The following is a 7,670-nucleotide window of genomic DNA, read 5'->3' as shown; positions in this document are numbered from 1 at the left end:
ATATTTAGGGATTTTTTGACAATTAAAAGAAAAGTGAAAATAAATTGCACTATTACTCCCCTAGAGTTTTCATGTAATCCTCACTATATGAGTCTCTAAAATGCCTTATGAAATAGCCATTCTAAAATTTTTCACACCAATATACCCTTTGGGCCATGTGAGGAAAACCATCCCATTTTTAAAGTAGTGATAAAATAGAGAGCATGATGCCTGGATACAACTGAGAGACTAACAGAAGAATATTTTATGGCGAACATGGTGAAACCCTGTCTCTACTCAAAAAAAAAAAAAATCAGTCAGGCGTGGTGGCACGCGCCTGTAATCCCAGCTACTGGGGGCGCTGAGGCAGGAGAATCGCTTGAACTCGAGAGGCGGATGCTGCAGTTAGCCAAGATCCCACCATTGCACTCCAGCCTCGGCAGTGAAACTCTGTCTCAAAAAACAACAAAACAACAACAACAACAACAACAACAAAAAACAGAAGATAAAGTCCACTCTATGTTTTGTGGAAAGTTATTATAATTACTAAAAAAGACATAAAAAAGATAAAGGACAATCTACATGAGAAAACTTAAGTCCCAACTCAAATAGTGTGCTAAAAAAAAAATCAGGAGACCAATTTATGACGTTAAAGAGAAAAAAGGCACTATTATTGATTTTTTTTTTTTTTTTTTTTTTTTTTTACAAACTGTAAATGAAATAGAACTGAAATGTTTCAGGCAACTCTAACAAAACTGTTTTTGAGTCTCTTATTTTTCTGCATTTTTAAACTTAAAATCAACTTTAAACATTATTATACAATGAAATAGAGCATCAGCATAGTCATGGCGTATCTGTGGGCTAATGAAAGAACTTTCAAGCAGACCCCGTCTTAGGAGAAATTTCCCTACCTGGAGATGGGTGCTTGGTTTAGGTACTAGAACATAGGGTATCAGACTTTCCACAGACCAAGACATTTGAAAGAAACCAAATATTTCACCCTAAAATATTTTTTGACGTATTTCAAGATGACTATTGAGAGGGGTGGAAATACAAGAATAGCTGAAAAGCTGTCTTTTGTGGGAGATTTGCATCTCTAGAGAAAGTCTGCATCGCTGCAGCCAGGCTCTACCTAAAGACCTTCCCTGTTTTGATCTGGGAAAGAGTAACTGAGGTCTGAAAGAAACATTTATTTTGTTTCAGGGCTGCTTCCTGTGAGATTTTGTCTGCATAACAAGACCACATTTGCTAGCCAGGCCTCCTTTCCTCTCCCTTCCACAACCTTTTTTTGCCATGACCCCAAACCCTATTTTTTTCTATAATCTTAAGGTGATGTAAAGGTGTCAACAATCTTCATTTTCTCTGAGATCTTATACTGAGATTTCATAAAGTCCTCCTGTACATGTTAATAAGTTTGTATGCCTTTTCCCCTATTAAACTTTCTTTTGTGAGTTGATTTTCAGTGAACCTTTACAGAGTAAAGGAAAAGTTTTTCCTTGGTCCTGACACATTTTACAGGGAAGAGGAGAAATTAGACAAGCTTCTAGAAGATAGTGTGGGCCAGCCAAACAGGGAGAAACCTGGAAGAAATGCAATCACACTCACACAAAAAACATATTTGTTTCCAAAATTTACCTTCTTTCCCACAATCATAGCAGCAGTGGAGAGGAGTCTGGAACCACAGTTCTACATACTCTCACAGTGATTAGATTACTGGAACATAGTTGGAGTGAATATAACGACAAAGTTTAAAAATCAAAAACTGCAGCTCGGCCCCTTCCCAGCTCAAACATAGCTAAGATTTAAAAAAAGACAGCTGTACTAGATATTGGAAGTTGGGCTAGTCACAGATGAACTCAATCTAGTTAAAGCTGTGGCCCAATCTGGAACAACTCAACTATAAAAGGAATCTGAGCAATCACCTTGTCTGAGAGATGAAACGTCTCTATTGCTCTTCTCATCACAGTGTCTGGAACACGAACAGCCAACGGAAGCAGAACTACAGAAGACTGCATTACCGAGAACTTTAAAACAACTATTGTTAATATATTAAATAATAATATAGTAGCTAAAGAGTATTTAAAGAGAGAAGAATCACATAGACTTCTACAACCAAAAAAAAAAAAAATACTGCATTTTACATTTCAAAATGTACTAGATAAGATTAACAGCAAATTGCACACACATAGTAGATAAAAGACTAAGTGAACTTGAAGACAGGCCAATCGAAATTACATAAACTGAAGAAAAAAATTAAATAGTTTATAAGGACAGAGTCATCTGCATTCTGTAAGATACATTTAGTCTAACATGTATAATTAAAGTCACTGAAGAGAAAGGGAATAAAACAAAAATACTTGGAAGAAATTGTAGTATTTTGCACATTTGATGGGCAAGACCTCAAGTCACAGATGCAAGAAGCCCAACAAATCCCAAACAAAATAAATAGTTTAACAGAAACCACATCTACAAGCATCATAGTCAAATTGCTAAATATGAAAGATAGAAGCACAGCTACAGAAGAAAGTCACAGTGCATACACAAAACAATGGTAAGAATAATCGATGACTTTTCATAAGAAACAATGGCAGAAGACAATAAAATGACATCTATAAAGTACTGGGGGAAAAACTATTTGCCTAAAATTCCATATCCATCAAAAATATATGTTAAAAATCAGGGTGAAATAAAAGTATTTGCAGATGAAGGAAAGATAAAATAATGTTTGCCAATACTTTCATTTTACAAGTACTTTAAAAAGTTATTTAATTTGAAGGGAAATTATGCTATATGAAAACTTGGAATTAACAGGGGGAAGTGAAAAACAGCAGAAATAGTAAATATGAAGGCAAATTAAAAATACTCTAATTTTTTCAAAAATAATTGTTTTACTTTAAACGTAAAAACTACAAGACTGCATTGTGGGGTTCATAATATAGATGGAAGAGTTATATATAATAAAACAAAGGAGAGGAGGCGAAAATGCAGGTTCTTAGATTGTGTGTGAAGTGATATAATATGAATTCAATGTAAACTGGGTTAAAGATGTATATTGTAATACATCTTTATTGTAATGTAACCATTTATTATGGGCTCCCAGAGCAAGCATTAATACATTTAAAAGAAGTATAGCTAAAAAGCTAATAAAGGAAATAAAACAGAACTTTTAAAAGCATTAGACTACAAGTACTTTTAAAAGTATTTAAAAGTACTTTTATAGTGAGAGGTGACAGACTCACTGGCTCTTGGCGCCTCCTCGGCCTGGGCGGCCAGAACCATTCTGGTGGCACTTGAGGAGTCCTTCAGCCCGCTGCTACACTGTGGAAGCCCCTCTCTGAGCTGGCTGAGGCCAGAGCCTGGCCCCTCCGCTTGATGGGAGGTGTGGAAACGCCGGCAGGAACCGGGGCCAGCGAGAGTTCCGGGTGGGCGTGGGCTCGGTGGGCCCCGCCCTCGGGGCCGGCCTGCGCCCACTGCCGGACAGTGAGGGGCTTAGCACCTGGGCCAGCAGCTGCAGAGGGTGCACCGGGTCCCCCAGCAGTGCCTGCCCGCCGGCACTGCGCTCCAATTCTCACCGGGGCCTCAGCTGCTTCCCCGTGGAGTAGGGCGGGACCTGCAGCTTCCTGCGCGGCCCCGAGCGCCGCCCCCGGCGCCCCTGTGCCGGATCCCATCGACTGGCCCAAGGGCTGAGGAGTGTGGTCGCGTGGCGTGGTACTGGCAGGCAGCTCCGCCTGCAGCCTGGGAGCGAGATCCACTAGGTAAGCCAACTGGGCTCCTGAGTCTAGTAGGTACTCGGAGAACCTTTATGTCTAGCTAAGGGAGTGTAAATACACCAATCAGCACCCTGTGTCTAGCTCAAGGTTTGTAAATACACCAGTCAGTACTCGGTATCTAGCTAACCTAGTGGGGACTTGTATAACTTTTCTGTCTAGCACTCTGTCTAGATAAAAGATTGTAAGGGCACCAATCAGCACTCTTTGTGTCTAGCTCAGGGTTTGTAAATACACCAATCAGTACTCTGTATCTAGCTAACCTACTGGGAACTTGGAGAGCTTTTCTGTCTGGCACTCTGTGTCTTGCTAAAGAATTGTAAATGCACCCATCAGCATTCTGTGTCTAGCTCAGGGATTGTAAATGCACCAATCAGCACTCTGTCAAAATAGAGCAATCGGCTCTCTGTAAAATAGACCAATCAGCTCTCTGCAAAATGGACCAATCAGCAGGATGTGGGTAGGGTCAGATAAGGGAATAAAAGCAGTCTGCCTCAGCCAGCTAGGGGCAACCTGCTAAGGTCATCTTCCATAATGTGGAAGCTGTGTTCTTTTGCTCTTTACAATAAATGTTGTTCCTCACTCTTTGGGTCCACGCTGCCTTTAAGAGCTGTAACACCCACCGCGAAGGTCTGTGTTTCACTCACGAAGTCAGCAAGACCATGAACCCACCAGAAGGAAGAAACTGCGGACACATCTGAACATCTGAAGGGAACAAACTCCAGACACACCATCTTCAATGACGGTAACACTCAGCGCGAGGGTCCACGGCTTCATTCTTGCAGTCAATGAGACCAAGAACCCACCAATTCTGGACACAATAGTATTGAAAGTACTTTTAAAAGAAGTACACTTAATTCTTACTGAGGATAGCATTTATAATTTGTTTATAAAACTAATTATTATCAGTCTTACATCACTGCTGTAACAAATCACCTCAAAAACATAAGTGTATTATTTTATACTTCTGTATGTTGACACAATTCTCACTGGGCTAAAATTAAGATGTCGGCAGGACTGCATTCCTCTCTGAAGTTTATGGGAGAATTTGTTTTATTTTTCCAGCTCCTAGAAACCACGCACCATTTCTTGGCTCTTGAGCACCTTCCTTCATTTTCAAAGACAGTAACTCTCTGTCCATTTTTCTGGTCATCACATTTATCTCTGACTGACTACAGCTAGAAAAGTTTCTCTGGTTTTAAGTGTTTATGTGACTAGATTGGACCGCCTTGATAATATCCCCATGTCAAGTCCTTAACCTTAATCACATCTACAAAAGTCTCTTTTCCTCATAAGGTAGCGTATTCCTAGGTTCTAAGGATTAGGATTAGGATCTGCACATCTTTGGGAGCCATTATTCTGCCTACCACAATTGGCAAGGTAGTAGGACACAAACACAGCCTCAAGTCTAGAAATAGAACTAAGCCAATAGTTGGCTTGGTGATTGGATCTGCAATATCACCAAAATTATATCAGTGTAGAGGCACGAAAATACATTAAAACACTTGGTTCTCACTGGGAACGTGGAGCCTATGTGGAAACAAAAAAACACTTATTAGAGAGGAGCAAGCAGAGAAGGAGATAAAAGGGGGAAAGAAACTACCATTCAAAATGAGGCTAAAAATCAAAATACTAGGACCACAGCTAATGCTCAGAAAGACAACCAGAAAAAATACATAATCAGAATGTCAATTTACTGAAGATAAAATTAATTTTATTAAAAAAACTGACAAAGAATTTATAATCAATATTTAGAGTATTTAAATTGACAAGTGAATCATATCCATGAAAAAAGAATTAAAATCTAAGAAATTCAACTTGCAAAAATAAAATAAAAACATATATTACTTAAAATAAGTAATTACATTTTTAAGCGACACAGAGGTGAAAGTGCGTCTAATGTAAATCTCATTGTAAAATCTAATGTAAATCTCAATGTAAAAAGCACGAAAGAATGCAGAAGTAATATTTAAAGAGATAATTATTCAAAAGAATAAAATCGTAATAAAACTAATTGTCAAGGATGAAGAGTCCTAAAAGCTAAAATAAATAACCAACTACCTTTGAAATGAACACAAATTAAACTCACAATGAGCACTGCAATTGCATTACTAAACTAGATAAGGGCAATATAAGATAAGAAAATTATAGAATAATTACACTCATGAACACAGATGCAAACATTCTTTTAAAATATAGCAAACAATAAAATTTATCACTGTGCTTTTATTTATTTATTTTTTTAAGAAGTGCCAGGTAAGAGCATTCGGAATATTGCAAGTCCTGATTACACAGAAGCCTTAATCACTTATTATTTGAACCCCCATCACCATGTTCTGCCCTGTAAAAGGAGGAACATGTAAGGATTCTCCCACCTGATGATCAGCACAATGTTCTTAAAAGGACATCATAAACACAGGGTTCACCCAAGGAGTGCAAAAATGATGTGTCTTTAGGAAGTCTATTAAATTTAATATACCACATTAACAGAATAAAAGGGAAATAATATGTACAATTCTCAGTTATTCATATATAGCAACTCAATAACAAAAACTATTTGGTAAAATGTGATCTCACTATATTAAAACAAAAAACAAAGCAAACAAACAAAACTACTAGCAAACAAAGAAGGGATTGAAGCTTTTCTAATCTGATGTATTATTGGAGCCCAGTCAATAAAATAGATCCCATACCAAGTTCTCCTGTTTCAGGAGTTTAACATAGGGAACTAGTTACAGAGGTGTGGAGAGAGCGCAAAGTCCTAAAAGGTGACAGACATTAATGAAGCAGGATGCTATAACATTCCTAATGTGAGGTACAAAAGGAGGAGGTAATGTAGGTAGATGCCAAGACCTAAGGCTACCAGTCAAGGGCTGGATGTATATAAAGACTCTGGTGTGAATGAGGACCATGGAAAAAGGAACTGTCTCTAGGAGGAGATGGAACTACTGTCAGATACTACCTGAAGAAGCATCAAGAGTAGGAGAGAAACTTCCCGACTTCACTTTTTCTTCCACTCCAGTCTCCTAACAGTGCATTCTATTGGCCAAACGTACGTAGCCGAACCCCAGTTGGGAGTGTCTGGGAGATGTAGTTTGCAAGAAGAAGGCAGAGATCTAAGAACAAAGAGAATAATGAGCAACATAACTTGATAAGGAATATCTATTAACAAGCCAAACAAACTTTGAAGACATTTCTTTCACATTAGAAACAGGACAAGAATATATTCATCACAACTTCTATTCAACAGCCTATTGGAAGACCTAGAAAAACAAATGAAAAGATAGTAATAACAGGAAAGGAATATAAAAAAACAACCCTTATATCCTGACAATGTAATTGTCCACACAGAAAATCTAGGATAATTCTTAATCCTACTATTCAAATTAATGACAGAGTTCAGAATATATAATAAAGTCAATGAATGAAATAAATTGCTGAATATATAATAAAGTCAATAAACAAAAATAGGCCTTCTGGGGGTATGGCTAATGGGTACCAAAAAAAATAGTAAATAAGACCTAGAATTTGCTAGCACAACAGGGTGACTATACTAAATTGAATTGCTTTTCTTAAAATAACTAAAAGGACATTAATATAAATGCTTGAGGTGATGGATACCCATTTACCCTGATGTGATTATTACACATTGCATGCCTGCATCAAAATATCTCATGTAACCCATAAATATATATACCTATTATATACCCACAAAAGATAAAATGTAAAAAAAACAGCCATTCTATTACCATTAATAAGCAATTACAAAATGTAAAAGAAAAAGATACCATTCTCTATAGCAATACATCAAAGGGTACTTAAAAATAAAATTAACACAAACCATGCAAGAGTTTTATAGAGAACTTTAGCAGACATTATTGAAGATATGGTTAAAGGAATAGTGATACCGTATTTATGAATCTC

At 37.5% G+C, this 7,670-nt stretch overlaps 1 non-coding gene across 1 annotated transcript; it reads right to left on the bottom strand.

Annotated features, from left to right (window-relative positions):
• Positions 1 to 5,997: 5,997 nt before the first annotated feature.
• Positions 5,998 to 6,128, bottom strand: LOC115892171. Its single transcript, XR_004052052.1, has one exon. It is a non-coding gene; the product is annotated as a U8 small nucleolar RNA (small nucleolar RNA).
• Positions 6,129 to 7,670: the final 1,542 nt, after the last annotated feature.

This window comes from Rhinopithecus roxellana, chromosome 1 (genome assembly GCF_007565055.1).
Source record: "Rhinopithecus roxellana isolate Shanxi Qingling chromosome 1, ASM756505v1, whole genome shotgun sequence".
In the NCBI taxonomy this organism is placed as follows: Eukaryota; Metazoa; Chordata; class Mammalia; order Primates; family Cercopithecidae; genus Rhinopithecus; species Rhinopithecus roxellana.
This window is presented reverse-complemented; position numbering and strand designations above follow the sequence as displayed.